We start from the raw sequence: 25,686 nt of genomic DNA, 5'->3' as shown, positions 1-25,686 counted from the left end.
CCCCCCACCCACCACCACCTTTCTTTATCTTTTCCCTTCTCAAGACCAGTTTTTGGGTGGGTCTAAGGAAACAAACCACTCAGTTTGCCTAGGATTGGAGACTTCCAGTACTAACCAGGAACATTTCATGCAAATCCAGGATGAGTGGGCCACCCTAACAGGTCAGTGCACCTCTTACCACCCATTCCCCTGCAAGCAAAGGAATTCTCTGTGTTTAATGAGCCTTTTCCTCCTCTTTCCTACCCCATCTTTCTGCAGTTCTTGAAGGTATCTCTAGAATGGCCCACTGAGGGTCCAACTAGAGGATGTGACCAATCTGATAAAAACAGATGTTCTGAAACCAATGTTTAGCAGAACCATCTCCCTAGATTCTAACTAATCAAATCTGTTTCCATTAACTGTCCGTAAGATTATGATGACTGATATTAGAAGAATGGAAAGAGCCTTAGAAGCCCATGGAAGAAATTTTAGAGCTTTTGAATATTTTTCCTACTTCCTCATGCTCATTCTTGACCCTTTCTGGTCCTCAGCACCCTTAACTTCTAACACCCTTATTTATCCTTAGTTTCTCTGCTTTCTCTGTCCGGAAGTATCTCTCCTCTCTCTGGAATGCAAGATGCATTGTTAGATCCTTCTTATCCTTAGCCTGAGAACCTGCTTTTCCAGACTCAGCAAATTTTAACTGCTTATTCAGAAAGCTGGGGCAGAGAAAGCATTAAAAATATTTTCCAGTTAATGTACATCTAACAAACCCGTAAGGCTGATTGATACCTATTAAATTTGAATTTACTATGAACTAATATAAATTCACTAAGAACTTTATAAGTTCTCTTCTTTTTTTCTAAAGAAAATTTGAAAATTTGGTAAACAATTACTAGATGAATGGGATTTCGGTGGATTGGCTACTCCAGGATTTGAGCTAGGAACCAAACTAGTGGACTTTTAGGTATCCATTGTCATGAGTGGATGGTTTATATCTCAAGGACCTCAGGAAGTGACAACTTGAGGCTCAAAGAGTTGTAGGTCCAGAAAGGGAATGACTCAAGGTCAGGCATTTCCTCACACCTTCTGCATGAGCAACAGGCAATAGCTTTGGCCTTGGGGATCCTATTCATTTTCATCCTGGCAAACTGCTGTCACCTCTGTTTCCACTTTTGCCATTTTAATTACTAGTTTATTTTTTGGTGGGGAAGAATGAAAAAGAGAGGGCATGTTACATGTCTTTTTAAATATGTGTTATTTTGAAACCTCTTTAATGTTGGATTCTTCCCCAAACCAATAGAGAACATGTGAAAATACCACAAAAAACTCGTCTGTTGTTTTTATATTATTTCCCGATCAGCAAGAAGCATTAAAAATCTCCCTCAAATCCCAGGTTGGTCTGAGATTTGTCACTCAACTCTGCATAATCTTAAAGTTAGGGGCCTGTCATCAGACTTCAGAGGTGGGTCACCTGAGTCTGGGCCAGCCCCTGAGATCAGCTCAAGCTTACACATAAAACACAAAAGTCATATCCAAAGGGAGGACAGGATGGCACGGCCCTTAGCTTTTAATTTCAAAGAAATTCATCTACAAGCAACTTCCTAAATCCTGAAGACTCCAGCCACACAAGTTTGCCTCTGTGCTGGTTTCTCTTCGGTGTACAGAGAACACTTTCTTTTCACCCATATATCCTGTTCTTGTTGGATCAGCATCTATTTTTCAAGCATATTTTAAAATTAAAATTTGAAAAATATTGCATAATTGCAAAAGAGTTAACTTATCCAACACTTTGGAAAGCTGGCAAAAGAACATGTGTACTCCAGTAATTTTCCTTACCATGAGGTCAAAGAGCAAATTTTGCATACATAATACAACTGCAGTTTGTGTTTCCCAAGAGTCGTTAAAGTAACTTGAACTCCAATCTGGGTTTGCTGGTTTAGTCAAGTTTTATTTTGTTTGGGTTGCAATATTGTGGCACAGCCCAAGTCCCGAGGCAGCATTCCAATTAATGCCTCCAAAGAAAGTGCAGGCCCTTCCTAGGAACAGAGTCACAGCTTACAACCTGCCTCTATGATTTCAACTCAGCAGGGACTCTGGTTAAACTACAGTCTGTGACTGTGCTGTGAACTAAGAGGGTTAAAATAGCAGAAGTAAACATTTCTGTTCTAAAAATGAACAAATTCCTACTGTAACCACACTAACTCCGGCTCTTTGAGATTGTCACAAGAGCTTTCCGATTGGCTTCTCTGCCTCCACTCTCTTCCACTAATCTATCCTGGAATGTTCCATATGTCCAGGACTCCTTTCCAGTATCTATTCTCCATTCCATTATTTTGTCAAATATTTCTTTAGGGCCATCATAACAGGTTGGGGATATAGCAGTGAATATATTACACAAAAATCTCTCTCTTTAAAGGAGCTTCCATTCCCAGTGAGCACACCCCCACTCCTGCTAAGCTTCAGGTTGACTCACCATTGCCTTCAGGATAAAGTTCAGCCTAGTCAGGCTAAAAGTCAGTGTAGAAGGGTATAATATTTGATGTATGTGCACCAAACTCTGCTTCCCTTTTCTCTCAGAGCTAGACTACGTTTCCCTCACTCCTTACAGGTAAGTGGTCATAGGACTGAGTTCTGACCAATGGGAAGTGGAGGGCAATATAACACACCCACAAGCCTACCCAATAGAAATTCCTCACACATAATCCTCCATGCTCTCATTTTTCACTTGAAGGATGACCTACTGAGTGGAATAGAGAAAAAGCCTGGTTTCCTGGGTCGCCATATCAATGTCTACCCGCAAGATCACTGCAATGAACTGAAATAAGCAAGAAATAAATTATGTTGCAAGAAATAAATTTTTCAGTTACTGCACAATAGAGCTTTATTACATCACATGTCTCTTTTGTCAAGACACCCAATAATCTCTCCAATCTCCCTCCATCCCAACTCCAGTGAAGGTTCCAGAGTATCTTATTTCTTTATTGCCCCCCAAAACATTCCATGCCTTCCATCTTCTTTATATACACCTTGTTCCCTTTGACCTCCATCACTGACCCCTGTAAAAATCTTGCTTCATTCAAAGTCAATCTCAAGCCTCTCTCCACCTGTGAAGTTTTCCTGAGTCCTTCACTTTCCTGGAACCTCCTTCACTTTTCCATATCTCCTCTCTTCTCATCTATGACCCTGTATATTGGACACATACATAATTTTCGGTATATACATAAATGCTTAATCCTACAAGATGACATAAGTTTTACCTCCAAGCTAGACTATCTTGAGAGCAAGGACCAGTCCTTTCTGCCTCATATCTTTCAGAAGAGTCAAAGTTCAAGGAACACCTCAATAAAAAAAATTAGTGAATGAAAGGTGGAGCTATCACACATAATGAGTTCCAGACTGGTATTTTCCAGATCTCTTCAACTATAGAATCCTGATAACATGGCATAGTTCTGGAGGGTCTGCATCCCAGACTTATCTTTGTATCTCCTTGGAGTTTGCACGTTCTCACCTTGCATTCTGCACATTTTAGGTACCAACTAAATGTTGTGGGTGCTGAGATGCCCAAGGCAACATTCAACTTCAAAATGTAAAACTGGTACAAGTCCGACCAACATAATTAAAAATCTAACATATTTTATAAGTATTCAAACATCCCACATGGTTAAAATGCATAGAGACAAACTACTGTATTCTTAAGTGGTTGTCAAATAAAGGAATGCTAGAAACTTCCATAGTAAGTGAGTGTTCCGATTTTCACCATTTGCTTATCCTTAGGAAGGCAAGTTTGTTCTCTAAAGTCTTTTATTATAATTGCACATCCAAGTACTTCTCTTGACAGTAGATGTTTTTAAAACAAAGATCTGAAATCTATCTCAGGCCTATTTTCTGTGCTTTTATTTTGTTTTAGCTGATTCAGTCAAGTACACAATTGCTTTGTGTCAAAGTTTACCCTAGAGCAGCAATTTTGCTGCATAATAAAAATCTGTCTTTCTGAATAAAGTGATGAGTACAAGATGATAAAACCACAGCCATGTGCATGCGGGATGCTTCTCCAACCCCCGAGGACCCACTGAGAATTAGGGCTTGAGACTGTCCTGCAGCATGAGACATGGCACTGATCCTTTGATCAGGATGCACAGCCTGGGCTCCCTAACAGGAGGTTGGGAGCAGAGTTACTAAACAGTTACAAAAAACTCCCTCTAGAATGTGGTGGAGCTGATTCATTGCTAAACAATGCTATACTCTACCACATTCTAGAGAGATGTTTTCCTGTGCCCAATTGTTTTAAAAGAATAGAGTTCTTCATTTATTCTGAGATGATGGTAGGACCCAGGGAGAGGGAACCTGGAGGGGTCATATAGAAAATAAATACATCTTAAGTGGGAAGGATTTCTGAGTGGCCCCTTATTCTTACATTACCACAACCAGAGGTTCAAAGGTGACTTGGGGCAGAGCAACCACTCTGAATTAAAAATTGGATCAAAAAAATTACAAAAAGAAGCGGATTTTCTTAGTCATGTCTCTCTTTGACCTAGAACTTCATTTCACTAAGCTTTCAGAATTAGGCACTTACTTCCAGTCTTGGTACTTGGATTTTCCCATTCTTGGCCAGCACAGAATAGAGGCAGAAAGAAAAAAAAAAAAAAACAACTGCCAATCAAATTGGGAAGTGAAGGAGGCCATTGAGCTGTTGAGCTGAGAGAGCAGAAGCAGAGGGACCAAGGAGAGAGAAAACTCCCTAAGAATAGGAAGGGGGTGACAAGTCCAGGTTGTTGGAAGGCCTAGATACTTTTATCATTTTAACAAAGTCTCCCAAAGACCCCGTGTGCAAGCTATCCTCACCCCTAAAGTAGAAGCCGAGGCACTAAACCTTAGGGAGCTTGCTCAGAAAACATGCCTCCCAACAAGTAAGTGGCAGGATCAAAATACAAATTCAGCTCTAACATAAAGTTAAGTCCTTTCTATCAGTTATGGCCTCTGAATGGATGCACAATTTCTCAGCTAGGATATGGTGTATTATGAACTTGATAGTCAGAACTTCCTCCCCTTTGAGTCATTTCATATGTCTTCCCATAGATTCTGGTTACAGCTTTACATGCACTTCTTAGATGTGAATGGCTTAGATAAACTGTATTATCTATACTGAGAAAAAATCCAAATAATGCATTTACTTTATTTGCCCAAGGGTATTTTACCTGTCATATTCTCTTTCCCTTCTCCCATTCTTCTTTCTCTCTTCTTCCCTCTTTTATATCTAAAATAAGACATGCCTAATGTGAAAGTCTGTAAGTTGGAGGCTTCCCTCAGGGAAAAGATGGAGGTGATTATCATCCATTCTCATACCTAATTTATAACCCACCAATACAGGCCCTTTATCTGCCTCTACAATTCAATTAAAAGACTTTGCTTTTGAATCCACAAATAAGGATGTGCCAAGTTGATACCTGAAAACCTGTAACGGCTCTTCATTGCTATGCAGGATTCCCAATCTAGCCTGAGTCAGAATTACTCATGGAGTTCTGGAAAAAGAATACAGAGGGCTTCACATCATTGATTCTGATGCAGTACCTAGGCACCTGTACTTTATTAAAGCTACAACTATGTCCCAGTCATTGAGTTGTGTGTCCCAACTCACAGAACCTCCCAAGCATACCCCACGTGCTAGTACTGAGGCTGTGACTCTGCACACCATATCTCTGCACCAGTGGGAGGAACTAGTTCCTTCTGCAATTTCCTGTGGCCACCTGTTCCTATGGTCCTCATCCCAGATATGCTGCCTCTTTGGACAGCCAAGTCATCTTCCCATATCAACATCTGAACCACGCTTGCAGTTTTGCCAACATTTCATGCCCCTCTCCAGCATGAGGGCACTCCTCTGCAGAAGTCTGAACTTCAAGTCCACCTTTTAAAACTGTTTAAGTTTTAAAATTCTCCTCCTTTCCCATTCTTAGCCCACGCTACAGGTGGGAGGTTCACCCCACAGATACTGCTGCCTCTGTGATACCTTAGATTTCTCTTTTTATACATACTTAACAGACCTTTATAATTCATTCTCTCTGTTCAAATAACCAGTATTGCATATGCCTCCTGAAAAAAACCTTGACTGACATACCATGTGACCCTGATGAGCTGCCAGATGTGGGAACTCAGCCTTCAGCCTGCCCTGGATTCCCCAGTAAAACCCACAGACCAGCACTCAGACACTCCCTCTGTCTCTCTCTTCACATACATACACACACATACTATGTGTTGGAATATATATATACATGTAATACATATATTGTCTGTACACATGTAATATATAGAAAGATGAGAAAGAGAGAGAGGCACAGGTAGGTGCCACACACATATACAACCATGCACTGCTTAACAAGGAGGATACATCCTGAAAAATACATCATTCAGCAATTTCCTTCTTGTCTGAACATCACTGAGTGTACTTACACAAACTAAGATGGCTACAGTATCACTAGGCAATACATGCTGTCCATGGTTGACCAAACTATATTTATGAAGTACAAAACAATATGCAATGACAGTGGGATATATTTGTGAATGCATATACCTGTCAGGGGCGGGCTCTGAGGGCCCCAGAGCCGCACACTGGCCTGATCTCTAAGATGGCGCCTGGCAGTTTGCCAGACATAGCTGCACTCATAAACAAGTTTTAGGAAGTAACTCTGGTTGGCTGTTGTACATGAGGCGATCCTGGTATCTGCCTGGAGACTGTTCCTTGATAGGCTGACTTTCCTGGTAGTCTACTCTCTGATAGGCTGATGTTCTCGATATAAGTCTGAGACTTGCGAAATAAACTTTTTTTTGGTTCCTGTGATCAAGAAGAGCGTACGCATTGTGATTGTCCCCGGAGGTGGTAGGCGATCATATATACCACCTGTGGTGCAATAATTTATGTATAGGTATTAGACTTACCCATTAGATCAGTGTTTCTCAACATTCAAACAACTGACATTTGGGATCTGCTAATTCCTTGCTGTGGGGACTGTCCTATGCATTGCAAGATGTATAGCAGCCTCCCTGGTCCCTACCTGCTATATACCAGTAGCATCATTTGTCTCCTGGTTGTAGCAACCCAAAATGCCTTCAGACATTGCCACAAATCCTGGGCATGAGAACAGTACTAGACTAGTGTTGACTAGACTAGTGTTTCCTCAAACCACAGTCCAGGAGTATGCATTTCTAACATCTCTTTCAAATGTATATGGGAATGCTGTCCAAGGCAGTATACTTTGCAAAATGCCTCATTAGCAGGAGGTCTCATCGAGCAGGACCTGAGGCTTATGTATAGTGTTAGTTCCCCCAGCAGTTAGCACACACCATAGCTTCTAACACGTGCTCAAGACATGTGTTTTGAAGAATGAAGCTCATTTTTCATGGGGAGCACTTCTCACTGAGGGAAGAACCAGGTCCAGTCCACTTCGCTGGTGGCTGTAGGCATCTTTTCTGGGGGCTTACAAAGGAGGAGGTCAGGGAGAAATAGGGTGAGTTGGAAATGTGAATGAGGCAGAGGGGTAGAATCGTGCACTGAGAACACCACAGGCTGTATAATCTGTGCAGATTCTAGAAGCTTTCTGCCCTGAGAACATGAATGTTATGGCTACATATGGGTTTCTGTTTCCAAGTGATAAAATAAAACTCAACTTTAATTCTACACACAGGTAGCCAAACATGTCAGCAAAGCTCCACCAGCATGCCCACTTTGTCCCATAAAAATCTCAAACAAACAACAACTGCTGAGAAGGACCCACTGGACCAACAAAAACAAAAACTCTTTTGTACACTTCATTACCTATTCAGAGAACCATGAGCCAGTGCTCTGTCTCAAGAACCAAAGCCTGAAACAAATTCCTTTTACTTTTTCCATCAGTCCATGTTTCTAAGTCCAATTTTATTGTTGTTTATATTGTTTCAGTTTCCTATTGCTGCTCTAAAAAATTACCATGAAAATTTAGTAGCTTAAAAGAGCACTCATTTATCAGCTTACAGTTCTAGAGGTCAGAAGTCTAAATTTCACTTCATTGAGCAAAAATTAAGGTGTGGGTAGAACCGTCTTCCTCATGGAGGCTCTGGAGGAGTCTCTGTTTCCCTGCCTTTTGCAGATTCTGGAGGTAGTCTTGCTTACTTGGCTTATGGCCTTCCCCATTCAAAGCCATTGCCGTAGCATCCTCAAATCTCCCCTGACTCTGGCCCACTTCCTGTCACTTCACCTCCCTCTCTGACTGATGCTCTTGCCTCCCTTTGATGAGGACTCTTGAAAGAGGGGCAACCCATATTATCCAGCATAATCTCTGCATGGTAAAATCCTTAACTTCATCACCTCTGCAGAATCTTTTTTTTTAATTATTATTTTAAAAATTTGTTTTGGTACCAGGGATTGAACCCAAGGGCACTTAACCACTGAGCCAAATCCCCACCCCTTTTTTATTTTTATTTTGAGACAGGGTCTTACTAGGTTGCCTACAGCCTTGCTAAATTGTTGAGGCTAGCTTTGAATCTGTGATCCCCTGCCTCAGCTTCCTGCGCTGCCAGGATTACAGGCGTGTGCCACTATGCCTGGCTACAGAATCTCTTTCACTGTAGAAAGTCACATTCATAGGTCATAAGAATTAGGACATGGAAATTTTGCAGTCAGGGAACGTATTATTCTGCCTACCACAATTAAGAAATGATATTTGCTTTCTCTGTGTAGTCCCAAGTGTGATTCTTTCAGGCTGAATGCCACTATAACACTCCCCATCTCTGAAGAAGCTAGTGTTTACAATGTTTCTGAGACAGGAAGATAGCCAAGAATCTCAATGCAAATCCTGAAAAACCTTAAGTCCACTCCTTATTTGTCCTTCCCCCTATTAGAAGTTTAACTTCAAACCAGACAATCTGACTTTCTCATTTTATTCACTCTCTTCTATTTGTCACAGGCAAATCATAAGTGCTGATGGACAGCGTCAAAAGAGTGAATTAAGTATGAAAACTGTCCTGGTAGCCCACAGACCTCTTTGAAGGCACTGTGCCAGTCCTGCTGGTCAGTACTGACCCCTTAAATTGAAGCTCCCACTAAGCTGTAGGACTTGGCCATTCACCCTTTGGCCCTACCACCAAGTCCTGCAGGGCTTATTTTCCAGTGTTCTCCCATGGTCGGACAGATGACTCCCAAAGAGTTTGACCGTGTTCATCATATTCCAAGATTCTTGCCAAAACTGTAGGAAAATGCCTGTCCTGGTCTCAGCGGGTGGATTGCATGGCACATACTGCATGCCCTGCGCCTGCTGATACCACGGCCAGAAGCCGTCTTTCAACAACTTCCCAAGTGAGCAGGCCCAGTTATGGAGACAGCTCTGAACCTCTAGTGCATACTGGGGCAGTGCCAAAGGCCATAATTTCATGAAATAAATATTAGACTAATAAATAAATAGGTGATGGACATGTCTTTACTTCTTGTTCCATTAGTCTTATTTTCTAAATGTTGTTTCAGTATTGCATTTGGCAAAGTTTCATATTTAAAAGTAAAAGTCGATTCGTCTTCCCCTTTGAATTCTTAATCATACCTCTTCCCTGTCACTTAGCTGAATGGCAGGGGGTTTTGTTTATGTTTTTGTTTTGAAAAAGAAGATTTAGAAATTTATCCCCTTCTTGAAACACAAGCTTTCCACTCTGGCTGACGCAGGAGTCACGGAGACTGGGTTCCCGGCTGAGGTGGATTCCAACTGGCTGTGGTTTTCCACATATATTTCACTCCCCTCTTGGTCAATTTTAGAAGCAGGAAGATAAGACCACCCTGTGGGACCACGCTCAGATGAAATCACTGAACAAACACCCTGGGAACCGAGGGGTGAGGAGAAGCGCTGGGATTTGAATCGATTTGCCAACCCTAGTTTGTTTGGCGTGTGGAAACAAGTGCTGAGGGACAGCTGGAACTTAAGTGATCTGCCCTGAGGAAGGTGACACCCTCTGGCCCATGGAGCAGAGGTAGGAGCTTGCTGATAAGGGCCCTGAGAGTCTGCCCTGCCATGCCAGCCGGCCTGGGTGTTCCCTTTCCGAAACGATCAATGAACAAACAAGTAAATCCACCAGAGAGCACTCTCCTAATATTTCAGATTCCCAGAGACCTCGAAGACCACCTGGGTGGTATGTTTCTCAACTGCCACCCAGAAAGAAAAAAAAGAGAGAGAGGGAGAGCACAAAAGCAAGAAAAAGAGTCCTTTTCCTTTTTTTGTCATTTTTATCAAAGTTCAACCTTTCATCATGTAAGTAGTCAGGGCTGTTACAAGCCTGCTGCTGACACATCAAACGCTCTATCTACAGTCTGGCCTGCTTCCAGGGAGATGAAAAGAACAATCATTCAGAACTCACACCTCCTATGAGTTATGAGCCACTCCTGAAAGGAAGGAAATAACACCACCGTGCAGGAGGAGGGATGTCTTCACGTTCCCTAGGCTGTCTATGCCATGGCCCCCAGCAAGCAGCCAGGCACTAAGCAGGAAGCCACATGAAGGCCTTCGACGAGTCAGAGTGCCTAGAAATACCGGATGGCAGAGACAGAAAGCCAAGCTTCAGCAGCCAACTGACCATTAAGTTTATTTGTACTGCATTTTTATAGATTGTTTTATTTCATTTCCGTCATGTTTCATATAGGTGAATCATTTGCCCCAAACAAGGTGGAGGATTCCCTGAAAGCATAAGTCATGTCACTGTTCTGACTTCCACAGTGCGTGGCTCTGCAGTGAGACCATCGTTACAGCTGAAGGATTTGGTTTCTGACTAAACACCTACTCACTAGGTTGCCAGTTAAAGCTGAAAGTAACTCAAAAAAATGTGTGTGCTCCAGTGAGGTTTCCTGAGGTTTAAAAACACTGGTTGTCTTGAAATGAATTGCTCTTAACTAAGATATACCTGGACCCCCCTCATTATTTTGACCAAATTATACTTTGAGGGTTTCCTAAGTATAGTATGTCTGCACACACTACTGAAAAATAAGATTACATTTAACTTCATCTTAATTTTTGAAGGGCAACTGACTAGTCACAGCATTTGGGCTTTCATTCACCCATTAAACAAACATTTGAGTTTCTCTGTATCAGACATCATGGCCTTTAAATATAAAGTACCGAAATGTCTATTTAGTATATATAATTATGTACAGTCTCTCTTTTGTACCTGGTGAAAATTTCCCAAAATTCTAACAAAAAACCTAAAATGTAAGTACGATGTCATGGAGCTATACAATAAATAGTCTGGCCTCCATCAAGGAGTACAGTCCAGAGAGACTAGAAGTTTCTTGGCACTATTCATTCAAACTAGCAGCACCCTTGGGTATTGGTCTTGTCAACCAATTTTTAGTTTGTGTTTTGAGATAATCAGGCTGCAACCCAATCTTGGAAAGCTCTCTGGATGATTCTAATCAAGGCCAGATATGATCAAAGGAAAAGAAGTGCATAGTCTGTTGGAACCAGTTGTGGTGGGGGGTCCCAGCTTGGGCCAAAAAGTGTTCTGACATGTCTGGGCAAGTCCAAGGAGAGGAGAGGTGCTTATTGGTTTTTCTTGAGAAAAAATCTACCCTAAGGAAAGAAGAGATGAAACATGACAGAATCACCTAGTGACTGAGCCTGCTTTCAGAAAGAAATTATCACATATAGAACACATCAGTCATTCAAATCATCCCATTTTCAATACTGTGGTTGCCTGTTTCTCTGGTCCTAGATAAGAAAGAATGTTGAAAGAAAAACTCCCATGAACTGTGTCACTAAGGCCTTCATGGTACAGACCCTACAGATCTGGGATTCCTATAACTGAGTTGAACCAACCAAAAGTAAAAAGATGTTGGTCTTTGCCTCCTCAACAGACCTCTCATTGCTTTGTTACCTAAGGCCATCAGGATATTAGTGACAATTATAATCAAGAATAGGGAAGTTGTGGCCATGCCAGGCTGAGAACCAAAGGTCCTAGGAAACTGGTAGTAGCACTGAGCAAGGAAACAATGGCAGACAGAGATGGCAGAAAATGAACTCTTTCCCAGCCCAGGAAAGTGATAGCTCCTCTATCAAGAACACTGACTCTGTGGGCTGGGGATATGGCTCAGTTGGTAGAGTGCCTGCCTCGCAAGCACAAGGCCCTGGGTTTGATTCCCAGCACCGCAAAAAAAAAAAAAAAAAAAAGAACACTGACTCTGATGGTTGACATCAATGAAGTTCAAAATGTGCTAATATAAACAGTATACATCCATAAGGCATAGGTAGATTCTTAGACAATGGACTCATACATTAGCGAGGTGGGAAGAAAAAGTGCTTGGCCTGATGTAGAAACGATGAACCACATTAGGTCAAGCTCCTCTTGGAATATTATTAAGCCAGATTCAGACCCATCATCTTGAACATTGGTCAGAACCTGCATGGGAAAGTCTGGAAGTAGATACTTCACTAAGGCAGATGCTGGGAAAAAAAGCTTGCCTACAGTCAGGTATGAGATCTGAGTGGACAACAGTCCATAAGTGTGAAAATATGTTTGACAACCCCAAAGGTCTTTTTCAAGATGGATGGACAAGTTCAAATTTTAGCTTCATTAAAAAGGATAGAGTTATAGCTCAGTGATAGAGCACTAGCCTAGCATGTGTGAGGCACTGGGTTTGATCCTCAGCACCACATAAATATAAATAAAATAAAATATTGTGTTCATCTACAACTAAAATTATATTTTAAAAAAGTATGGTGGTAGAGCACTTGCCTAGCACCTGTGAGGCACTGGGTGCCATCCTTAGCACTGCATTAAAATAAAGGCATTCTGCTCATCTACAACTACAAAAATTTTTTGGAAAAAATAAGTATGGTAGAAAGTTCTATATGAGTAACACAATTCGTACTTTATTTCAGAAAATGATACATAATGGAAAAGCCTTCTGCACATTGGTTTTAAGGTCATAGGGAGAATGACAGAAGTTCAAGAGCTTGCCAGGACTTCAAGTAAAAAAAAATCTTCAAGTAAAACCAGGGACAATCTCCATGGTTCCTATGAAGGCAATGGAAGAAGACTGGAAACCCACCTTTGACTAGAAATCAGAGGATGCCTAGTCCATTCAGAGAAAGTCAGGGCTTCATTGATTCATGGGCCAGAGAGAAGTCCTTCAGGACAAACCTGGGGCTCTCTTCAAAGACCACTGTTGAAGGGGAAGATCCTTGGGGCAAATTCAGAAATATCCACCATTTCACTATGCAAAACTAACATGAGGATGATTGGTGGTGTGATACTTTAAAAACAGTCAGATGAAGTGAAAGTTTACATAGATGGCTAGACACCCAACCCTTTCTTGACCAAGAAGTTCAGAAAATCACTTCTTAAATTGATCAATGTGGGGCTGGGGTTGTAAACTCAGTGGTAGAGTGCTTGCCTCACACGTGTGAGGCACTCGGATTGATCCTCAGCACCACATAAAACTAAATAAATTAAATAAAGGGATTGTGCCTATCTACAACTAAAAAAAAATTTTTTTTAAATTGATCAAATGGTATGCCTTGACTCCATGTACAAATAGAGAAACAACATGTATCCCATTTGTATACAATAATAATAATAATAAATTGATCAATGTTATTAATAGAGATTCAATAATCATTACTGTGTTTGGTTGCCAAGTTCAGAGAGCTCACATAAACAAGTAACTCAATGTACATAACTAGCTCATGGTCAGGACATATGCTAGAATTCCAAATTAATTTGACCTTAACCATATGCAATAGCTAATACTGAGTATCATGCATCAAGCCCTGGGTTAAAAGTTTTACTTCTGTCATATCTTTGCATGAACTCTGTGAGTCAAGATATCATTTTTTTTTCTGGATTTACAGATAAATAAATTAAAACTTAGAGTTAAGTCACTTTGATTCAAAGTAGTAAGGGATACAAACTGGGGTCTGAAGGAACTCTCAACCCCATGGGCGTGTTTCTTAGAACCATGGAGGTTTCTGGTTTTCCTTCTTCATTTAGGATCTAGAATTATTTCCTGCTATATTGAGTCTAAGGGGCAGGTCTGCTCATGTTAAGAGGAACTGAGATTTCATAAATATTTTAAAATTCCTATTTTCCCTCAAGCTATTGATTTATCACCTGCTATCTGGAATTTGGTATAAGTTTCACATTCATGGATACTTTTATTTCTACATGTCTAATAATACAGCAAATTTTGAGTTTTTGAGAGAATTCTGACACAGATGTTTCACACCTATTGCATGAAGTAAATGTCCTCTTTACAAAGATTCACATCTTTTTGCCCATAACATTGGGCTCCACACAGGACTTTCTTCACATCACAGGTATGTTCAACCAACCTTTGGAGCTGGGAATGTTTGAGAATAGAATCTTTTAAAATTTTTGCTATGAGCAAATTTTAGTGCAAACACTGCTCCTTTCATTTCCAGGATTTAAGAAAGCTTCTGCTTTTTCAAGTAAAACCCTTTGGACCCTCTGAGAAATATTGATTTTGAACCCTTATGCTCTTGTGGTTGCCTGTTTTCCCACCATGGCATGTGCTATTACTGTTGTAGTGAGAAAAACCATTTTTCCAGCAGGACTGATTCAAGAGAATGGACCACTTGTGATTCCAAAGAAAGAGAGTGCCTTGGAGGGTTTGGGGAAGATGGATCAAAACCTGAGCCTAATGCAAGGCCACCTTAGTCTAGAGAAGTTAAAAGGCTCGGCAGATCATACCCTTTGTCCTAGCCTAACAAAAACACATTCTTAAAACAAAAACACAAAATAATAATTTCACAAGAATGTGCAATTATATACAATGCTGAGTATAATATAAATGTAACTGTATTTTCTACCTTAATAGTTTTTGAATGGGAGATAGAGACCTTTCATTTTGGAGTTTCATCGTAGTCCATGAACCCAACTTATCAGATAGCTATTTATAACAAAAAGGTAATGTATAGTCTAAATATTAAGGGCCATAGCCACCATAATCCACACTTATGAATATGCAATACTTTCTTCAGAGCACAAGTATGTTAGCCAATCAGAACTAACATTAACTAATGAATGAATGAGTGGCCTTGGGCAATTCATTTTAAACTGAGTCTTGGTTATTTTATTTCAAGCAAGGCTGCTGCAAAATTTATAAATACAAATGTGCTTAAATGGCCCAGCACAGTGCTTGAGCTATAAGAATTCTGGTATAACTTTGTACAGCATTGTCCCCACCTCTACCTTCAGGCTAGCCAGTCAAAGTGTGTTTCACGGGCCAAGAGAACAAGGCTGTGAAAAGCACAGGGCTGTGGTGACTTTCTCTCTGAATTAGTTGGAGAACGTTTGTGTTTTCCTTGGCACCAAGAACACATGGGGCAGTCTTTGGGGTGCACAGTAGTGTATACATTGCCCATGTATTTGCATAAAGTTTCAAAGCACTTCCTTGACATATCCACTATGACAGCTGCTGTCACAATATATTTATATAAGTTCTACACAGGTTTTATAAAATAAACTTGCCAGTGTTTGTTTTCCTAAGGAGGGGTTTGTTTGGGGGGTGGGGATAATCATTTCATCTCACTATAGAAAGTAACACATCCTGACATGCTCCCTTTACCCAGGCCACAAACAGGCTGGTGTTACCTATTAATACGTGAGGCAACCCCACAGGTACAGTAGGTCACTGTATTAACCATTTTCTTTAAAATGCTTTTTTTCTGTTAAAAGAAGAAAAATAGCTTTGAGGGATGCAATAACCACCACACATTTAAGGCCCAGAAGAACAGATGAAACAGATGGCTATGACCATTAGCAAAGGGAATCCTCTAGCTAATTGTCATATCCCCATCCTGACTACCCATTTTCCCCCATGAAGGACTTAGCCAGACATGAAGGAGAATGACAATTCCTTTTCAACATATGCCAACATTCACCTGAGTCTTCTTTCAGAGACATTAGAATCTTAGAAAAATCACTTCTTTCCATCAAAAATATCAGTGGTGTAATTTACATCAAGTAATCTCCTATAGCATTTTATAACATATGAGTTACTGGGGCTCCATGACAAGATATTTACAGAGAAATGAATGTGGTTAGGTTAAATAAAGTTAAATAGGTTTCTTTATTGCGTGACTATTTTTAATCCATTAATGAATATGAATATCCAATTGGGAAAATATAGGATTTGGTGTTTCTCCAACTTTGAACACAAACTTTATCATGGCACATGAACATACTCTGGTACAGTATAATAAGGAACACAACTTGAAAAATGCTGATTGACTACAATTTATTTCTGTAGGTCAGTCCTAAGGATCTACAGTTATAGCACCCTTCCTAATTGGGGCAATTCTTGGTGAGAATTTTTGTTAAACAAGTTTTTATATTGAGCAATTAAACAACTGAGCAATCAACTTAATTCCCTACAGCCTTTTTCCCTATCTACAAATACTATTTAAATTCAATTTAAAATTTTATTTTTCTAGATTCCAATTATGTTTTCTAAATGCCATATCTTATAGTATTTATCCTGGTTTTTTTTTTGTTTATTTGTTGATTGTTTCTTTGTTGTTTTGTTTTGTAGGATACTGTTAGTACAAGCTATCTCAGGAACTTATACTTTTCTATATTTTACTATAGAAAATAAAAAGAATGGTACGCTTCAACACAATTCTTTTGCAATTCTATAAACCAGGTCACTCAACCAATGCCTGACATTTCTGGAATATTTATAAATACCATAGTATGAAAACTCTACCTCCCACATCCTCTGAAAACATAGCTGGCTACTAATTCCCCAGGCAGATTATGTGGGATATGTGGTTTCCATGCCTTTAAAGGGGGTCTTTGTAGGATATGCCAACCTTGTCTTTCAACCTTGTCTTTCTCCTGTCTTCATAGCCTAGCAAACTAGCTCCTCAATCCCTGACTCCCAGAGAGAGACCTTAAAATAGTGACATGATGTAGATAGGTAGATCCCTCACAGGATCCCCAGTAGGAGGTAATGGCAGAAACAAAGATCCAAGGATAAGGCTTGTTTACTCCATGTAGGTGGTCCCACTGGGTGGGACTCACAGGGTCACCAGTGAGGCTGAGACTGGACTATTTTAGATCAGAGTAGCACAGTAAACAGCATAAAACCAGGTAGGAACTTTGGGGATCAGTGTCCTTACACCAAGCTGGGAGCAACAAGGACCAGCTCCCTTCCCTGTGCCTCTTTCCTGCTTGGGTCACGGTACTTTGTAGGCAGCAGTGACAAGAGCATGAATTCACACTCATTTCTAGTCACTGATCCCCTTGATACTGAAATTTAAATTATATTTTGAAAATACAAGAAGTTTGAGGCAGCTCCCCTATTCATCTAAGGTTGTTTTTCACTTATGACCTTCATATTTGGTTCAATGTGCATAAATAATTTTATATATAGTCAAGGTCTGTGTCCATTGTTTACCACTGTATCCTAGTGCCTAGCATAATGTCTTTCTCTAACAAAAAACACAGATTTTCATTGACAGACTGCAGTACCACTGGGCATTGCATGTCCCACAGTTCAAATTCTAGTGAGCACTTTTTATGAGTTTCCATAATTTACATTTTATTACCCATTTAATATTCCATTATGATGATGGTACTTGATGATGAACTCATAGTTCACTTTTCCAAATTCTAATTTTGTCTTTGGATAAGCATGGCTTCAGGATTTATTTAGATAAGAATTAGCCTAATCATTCTGGCTAATTGCCCTCTCCTCAGCCCAACTGTCCATCTCTCCACAGAGTTAGCCAGTGGGAAACACAATGACAGCTTCTCTTGTTACACACAGACTCCTCTCCTCCACTTCAGGTGGGGGAGTCTATGGCTTGGTTGGTGCCTCCTTCCAGCTGGACAATGTTCATATCTCTCTCTTGGTTTTTTGTTTGTTTGTTTGTTTACTTTACCATGCTGGGGATTGAACCCAGGGTCTTGTGCTTGTGAGACAAGCACTCTACCAACTGAGCTATATCCCTAGCCCAATGTTCATATCTGGAAGAATCAAGGCTGAAGTCAGCAAATATCTCATGGGCATTTCTGACAGATACTTGGGAACCAAAGCAAAGTGGCAATGCTAAGAAAACCAGCCATCGTTCCCTAATCTGTGCCACCCTATGTGGACCCTCTATGGAAAACATAGCTAGAACAATTTTCAAACATTTTCATCTCAGAATCCTGTTGATATGGGTTACATCTATCTACTGATATTACTGTATTAGAAATTACACTTTTTTAGAAATGCATTCCTTTAAAAATAACAAAAACTCATTACATGTTAACATAAATAATCCATTTTATGAAAAATAGCTCTATTTTCCAAAATAAAAATGTGAGACGAGTGGCATTATTTTACATTTTTGCAAATTACTGTAATGTCTGTCTTAATTGAAGACACTGGATTCTCCCATTTACTTCTTTCAATTTATTGTATTGTGTTGTTGTGGTGCAGTATATGAAGAAAATCTAACCTTACATAATTGTGTGGTTAGAAAATAGAGGCTATTATTAGCCATTCCAATTGTGGATGCTCTTCTTTAATACTATACCAAATTTTCAACACTGGTAAAAGTTGGTTGTAATATGGAGTACAAAACCACATCAATGAACTATCTTCTTAAATCTAAATTTATTGCTCTTTCTTGTACTTTCAGTGGATACTCTATCCAAGTATGAGGTTTTTGTAACACTATGCATTGGTCAATTGGAAAATATTGATTTAGGTAGTTCATTATTAAATATGAAAAAATACATTTATTAGTACCATTTCTTCAGAAAAGCCTTCATTAGAAAGCCATCAAACTCACAGAGCAGATAAAAATTTTCCAAAATTTGAGTTTTCACTTGACAGTTTATAACTTAACATTAGCTATAAATACTACTACTTGCTTTCTTTGAAGTGATATGTTCATTTATTTTTTAATTTTTGAAAACATATCTGACAAATACCCCGTTCTCAGTAACCATTATGTATCTGTCAAGTCCTTCTTTCTGGTTAAAATGGAATCCCATGAAAACAGTGATTGACCTAGTTCACAATTCAAATAAACACAAATGCATTTTCCCCCCAGATAGTCACTGGACTTTAATATGCAGCAGTTCTTTTTTTATTTTTTTTTTCATACGTCCCATGTTAAAACAATGTACAGTCAAGGGTAAGATTTAATAAAAGCTAATATTTTTTAGTTTAATTGAGGACATTTTAAGTGAACAATGATGACCTTTTTCTTTCTCTTATTATCCAGTACACAGTGCTGGATAATGCACTTTAGTGTCACTGCTTGACCTGTGCCCAGGCTCTAGCACTCTCACTCACCATCTGAGCAAATGTGAACACAGCAAAAAAGGCAAATAGTGTCTTAGTATTATGATAAAAATAGTTTTACCCACACAAGTCCCCTGAAATGGTTTTGGGAACTCCCAAGGGTCTGTGGACCACACTTTGAGAACCACTGACTTAAATGCTTTGACTTTTACATTCTTGAGGTCTACCTCCATGAAGTAATTCTTATAACCATGATAAACAAATCCAAGTACAGCAGCACATTTGGGTCATAGAAATGAACTCTACGGTCCCACAGAAACACTGTACATCATCACTTAAATCGGCAAGTTCACTTAACAGACTGTAATGCCATATGGGCTAGGCAGTTAAGAAAAAAAAGGTCATCAACAGCCACCCACAACGCCAGCCAGATATGGGCAATCAAAGCCAGAAAACACCAGTTTTGTTCCAGTAAAACTGTCAAGAATCCACATTAGTCATTGACACTCATATTTTCAGGTATTCAGTAGAAAAAAAGAAAGAAAGAAAGCAAACAAGTCTGTTGTGTGGGTAAAAAGTGAAGAGTGGGCCTAAAAGGCAAGACTGAGAAAGAACAGATGCTTACATCTCTAGAGTTTGTACTTTTTCTCTAAAAACACATCTGTCATCAACTTCAACTTAGAAGACCAACAAAGCACTTTCATAAATAAACACAGTGGCCATTTTCATTTTAGTAACTGAATTCTTGTAATCAATCTAATGGCCCAAGGAGCCAACTATTCCTCCTCCAATATGCTCCAGGCAGGATGTTCTCATAAGATGGTCATTGTCATAAGTAAATTGGGACCTAAAAGACTCAGACCTGGTGTGTTGAAGCCAACAACGTGACCTTTTCAGCTGTTTGCTTAGAAGTTTTAACCAAGAAGCAAATGAGAAGTTTCCATATTCTGTTGTTCCAAAACCCATGCAATCCTTACACTAAGTTGATCCACGACAAAGAAATAGTCCAACAGAGAACTCATAGTTCATGACAGATGAACATCTATGTTGTCCATAAAATTATCCTTTTGCCTCATTATCCTGACTCTCCCTGGTCCTGTTTCCTCACCACCCATTCAAATCTTTCTACCCAGAATTATAGCCCCAACCCAGTTCCCAGACTAATCAGGACAAAAGAAAGTAGGGTGTTACCCAGTCTCAACCCTTCTACCTTCCTCTCAACTCCCCAGAGGGGTTTCATACTGAAGCACCCTTCTTACAATGCTGGATCAAGAGATAATATAATATTCTAGTGTCAGACCCAAAGTAGGGGGTCCAAGATTCTTTCTGAAACTCCAAAAGAGTTTTTTCAATTTTCATCCCAATACCTCCTGAAAATGGGCATCAGCTTTCAGATCAACTTGTCACTCCTCTCCCTGCCTTCCAAAGCTCTCTGGAGCTGGACAATCTAATTGATAAATGTTGTTTCAGATTCTAAACAAATGTGAAAGAGTGTTGCACTTCCCAGACAACTATAAACATATTTAGAAATATAAGGAAGCAATTCAGAACAATTTCAAAAATTATAAGTCACTGGATTAAAAGATCAAGTTAAAATTCATGCTTTCCTTGGCAAACTCTTGGGGAGGGCATGTTTGCCATGTTTAGGGAGGGGCAAATGCTTATTTATACATATCAATTACATAATTATATACAAACAATTTGCATGGAATTTTAAAATTCATCTTTTCTATTCATTAAGGCAGAACCTCTGAGTCATTACTTACCAATTACTGCAACTTCATATCCTCCACAATTCTGGAAATGGAGTATTACCTGACACCTTGAAAAGGATCAAGAGTCAAACCTAAGGCCAGACATTCTCTTATTTGTAGAAATTTTTCTCCTTGGACATATGCATCAGAATTATCCATTTCCTAAAAATGCTTATCACATAAAAATGAGCTTTTTCTGTAGCTGCTGCATCAAAATATGAATTTATTGCCTAGGATTTTAATAGACACTGGCATAATCAAGATTTGTTATCATCATTAGTATTAGTATCAGAATGTGACATCAGTATACAAGAGTATACCAAAGTAAATAGAGGAATATGCAAAACAACTTATGCAATCCTCATTTACCACTAATGAGTCTACAGGTAATATCTAAAACTGATGAACCAAGAAAAACCATTATATGCAAATTATTGAATAAAATGGAGAAATACATCAGAAGAAACAGCTAAAAGCATTGGAATTGGTCACCTATAGGGAAAAGGATTTAGAGTAGGGATATAGGGATGGCTAAATAGGGTACTATTGATTTTGTTATTAACTTTTAGCCCTAATTCTCTTTTGCTATACCTACATTAAATTTGAAAACGAAAATCAATAAAAAATAAAGAAGATAAAATACTCTACTATTCAGTTTTCATTTATTCAAACTAATATTTTCATCCTATTTTTATAAAGCTATGGTAGTAAGATGGCAGTCCCGGAGAAAAAAGCAGGAATCAATGGTAATCATTTTTTCAATTTTGGTTTACTTGAACAGATGATAAAGTATACAACATACTACTTTAACTGTGAAATCCTTTACCACCTGCTTCATTAATGAGTAAAGACATTTCACAGAAATATCCCTCTCAGTAAAATGACCAATCTACTCCTACTTCCCTACTTCCCTACAAGTGATTCTTAACACAATAACCTGGACCTCTTCAAATTTTTGAGTAATAGTCATATCACTTCTACAAAAATGTCACAGCATAAGCTCTAATTCCATATTCCCTTGGAACCCTTATAATTTCTCTTTGCTCAATCTCTATGTTAAATTTTTATAACAGGAGTTAGAGTTCATGTGTTTAGGTCCTCAGAAGACTGAGAGAAGATTTTGAAGTCTGGCAAAAAATGTTGCAAGTAGCAAGAAATATATTTAGGAAAGTAAAGACAGAAATATGGAGAGAGGAAGGAAACAGGAGAAATGTGGGGAAGGACAGATAGTGAAGAGGCACTAACTCAGTGCTTAGCATCCCTCAGCCACTGTAGCAAAGCTGCCACTCTACCAGCAAGAAAGCACACATAGGATCACAACCGGATGACACCAGATCTATTTCCCATATGAAGTGTAATAGTCAGCTTCATACCACTATAACAAAATACCTGACATAGGCTACTTACCAAGTAAAGACAGGTTTATTTTGCCTCACAGTTCTGGATGTTCAAGTCTGAGATGGAGTGGACCCATCAGCTTGGGCCTCTGTCGACAGCAGCATATTGTGACAGAAGCTCATTGCCAGGGAGGATATTTGCATTTTAAACTAGAGCAGACAGAGATGACAAGCTCTCTCTCCCACAGTTCCTTTTGGGACTAAGTGAGGCCCTGAGCAACTCAGTGAAACCCTCTCTCTAAATAAAATATACAAAAGGGCTGGGGAATGTGACTCAGTTGTTAAGTGCCCCTGGGTTCAATACCGAAAAGAAAAGAAAAAACAAAAGGACAATAGTGAGGAGAGGTGGAGAGGGAAGGAGATAAGAAAAGAAGGAAACTCCAGGAACCATATAAAGAACAAGCCAAAACTTCCCCTACAGGACTCCCAGCTCCAGGGTTCCTTTTCTTTAGAGAAATCTGTTCCTGTTGCTTGCTATTTCTGTATCCTGTTCTTCAGTTCTTTACTGAGTAGAGAAAATAAACCCAAGACTTAAAGACAGTAACAATATCGCAGCAGAGTAAGCAGGATTGTTGTTGCCCTGGGGTAACCTCAGTCTTCACTGATGCCCAATAGAGGGTTACAATAAAACATTTTGCTTTTGTTTGTTTTTGAGGTGCTAGTGAGCAAACCCAGCATCTCATGCATGCTGTGCAAGTGCTCTACCATTGACCTACATCCCCAGCCCAAAACAATGTTATAAATGAAGAGTGTGGATTCCCAAAGATATATGAAGTGTACTAGCCTTAGGTGACAAACTGTGACAGCTGTGGGTATTGGTATAAACAGGTAATCAAGGTATCTATTACTAAACCATTATTTCTTCACTTGGGAAAACCTAAAGCCCCACAACACGAAGGAGATTAACGTGGATACTTCCAAAGTGATGCTATTTTCATGAGGAGACATCTCTTGTGGAAAGTAATGCCCAAGTTTCCTCAAGTTATACTCTCCTGCTGCAAATCTCTCAAATAGTTTAAGTTTCATTTTACTGTCAGTTGCAAAGAGTATTCTGTACTACCTCAAACCCTCTCAGATCACATAACCACTTCCATGACAGGAGATATTTTATGGTTCACTTTTGGCATCCCAGGGGATGCTCAGAAGGATGGTCAGTCATACTATCTATCACAATAGTGAGCATGAGATAACTGCTGTGTCTGAGACTGGGCCTTTGCATGGAAAAGGTCAAGTTTGTTTGACCATTTTACCAGTGTGGTAGATCCTTTCCTCCCTCTCCTCTTACCTTTTACTTTTATTTATTTATTTGTTTACTCTTGGCAAACCATAAGGGCATTTGTGAACCCAGTCGTAATCTTGTTAAGTGAAGCCAAATCTAAATTACCCTTGCAGGCTATTTCATATTCCAAGTTGAGTAGCAGAACTTAGAAAGCTGCTTATAACAACAGTCCACCACATGTGCTTTGGAGCCTTAAAAAATATTTGAATTAAATACTGAAGTATTCTGAGGAAGCAAACTTCTATGAAGGAAATCGGATTCTTCCTAAATGTTTTGAAGCCTCAAATATGTTGAAGTCTCCATTACCATATAGAATTCAAGAGTTCATCTGCCCTAAGAGGCTGTGGAAATGTGGCCAGAGGTTACCTGAGTCACTTTTACTATGATTTCTCCCAAACCTAGCACAGGAAGAGGAAAGGAAAAATAGAAAACAATTCCTAGAAGGAATTCCTCACAGAATAATTTCAGAAAAATGAGACAAGGGTGGAAAGTCTTACTAGTCCTAATTTTTTCACTTTCAAGTCTGGAATATTTGCAAAATTAAAGCAGTTTATAGACTCCTGTGGAGTGGAAAGGCCCACCATACAATGAGAGTTCTCTGGAATTTTCTACATGAGTTGAACACCTTTCATTAAGCCAAGATGCCTCTAAAAGCCATGATGGATAAGATTCATGGAGCAGAACAATCACTAAAGTTTTCACAAAGATCTTCATCAAGAATTCTTACATAACCTATAGTACACTAGGGTCTCATCCCTGCTATTCCACTTCCTGGATGACAAGGGGCTCATATCTCTGTTCACCACTGCATTTCAAGCTTTTTCACAGTGTCTAGATCTTAATAAATAATGGATGGATGGATGGATGAACAGAAGGACCAAATACTAAGTGAGAAACATAGATTATTTAACTTGGACTTTTCTTAGGATAATAACATCCACAGGGATGAAATGTTAACAATAAACCTACTTAACATCTTTCATGTTTCTACCACAGTCATAAGCCAGTGCTGAAAGTTTACTAATATGGTACCTTCAGTAAAGCATTACAAAATGAGTAGGTATCACAGACCTTCATCAGATTTTTTGAAGATATGCTTTGGAATCAGACTTTGGTCCCAGTTCTAGCTCAATTATTTGTCTATTTGTTTATTGCTTCATTCGACAGTGGTGATACCTACTTCTAATGGTTGCTGGGAAAATAAAATACTTACGTAAACTTTCATATATAGTACCTCACATATATGAAACCTAATAAACACAACTTTTTCTCAGAGTCAAGACTGTGTAAGAAGTATTCATTTGGAATAGATTTGAATTAAGTAAGTCAGATTAAAATCTTTTTAATATCTAGACATTTAAAAACTTAGGGAATATCTAGACACTTAAAGAAACAACATGCTAGTACAAAGTACCACAAAGCAATTAACCTCACTTAAATAAAAGAAATTTTCATGACAACTGATCAATCAGTGTTGCCAAATAATTCAGTGATAATCAATATCAGTGGTTGGAACTCAAATGAAGAACTAGTCACCATAAAATATTTTCACAAAAGTTTCAAAACAGTTTAAAAATCTTGCCATATTTCCACTAATTTTGTTCAAATAAAGAACCATTTTCTTCTATAAGCCTGTGGTTCCAGTGCATGCAGTTTTGTAAAACTTCTCCATCCACATCAAATATGAGTATTTGTGAAGCAATTGAACTGTAATTGAGAAGGCTAGTTAAACTAACCCTTTATTTATCCTAAGTCTCTCCATTTGTACTCAACATGCAAGCACATGTGTGCACACGCATGCACACAACACACATACACCTATAACATGCATGGCGGGGTGTGTGTGTGTGTGTGTGTTACTTTTTTAAAAAAAATGTATTCTTCAGAGAAGAGGAATGAATAGATTTTCCTGCTTGGGAAAAATGTGTTAATGTTTAAGGTGAAATCCCATTGAACAATCATGTTTCTGCATAGCATACTGATAACTGCCTTCTCTGTCCTTATTTTCTCAAT

General features: G+C 39.2%; 1 protein-coding gene across 4 annotated transcripts in view; it reads right to left on the bottom strand.

Annotated features, from left to right (window-relative positions):
* The window catches only part of Bmper (BMP binding endothelial regulator), a 251,351-nt gene that overhangs the window by 108,828 nt on the left and 116,837 nt on the right, over nt 1-25,686 (bottom strand). The window lies entirely within an intron of this gene.

Source organism: Sciurus carolinensis, chromosome 8, assembly GCF_902686445.1.
Source record: "Sciurus carolinensis chromosome 8, mSciCar1.2, whole genome shotgun sequence".
In the NCBI taxonomy this organism is placed as follows: Eukaryota; Metazoa; Chordata; class Mammalia; order Rodentia; family Sciuridae; genus Sciurus; species Sciurus carolinensis.
The sequence above is the reverse complement of the archived record's forward strand: the minus strand, read 5'-3'. Positions and strand labels throughout refer to the sequence as shown.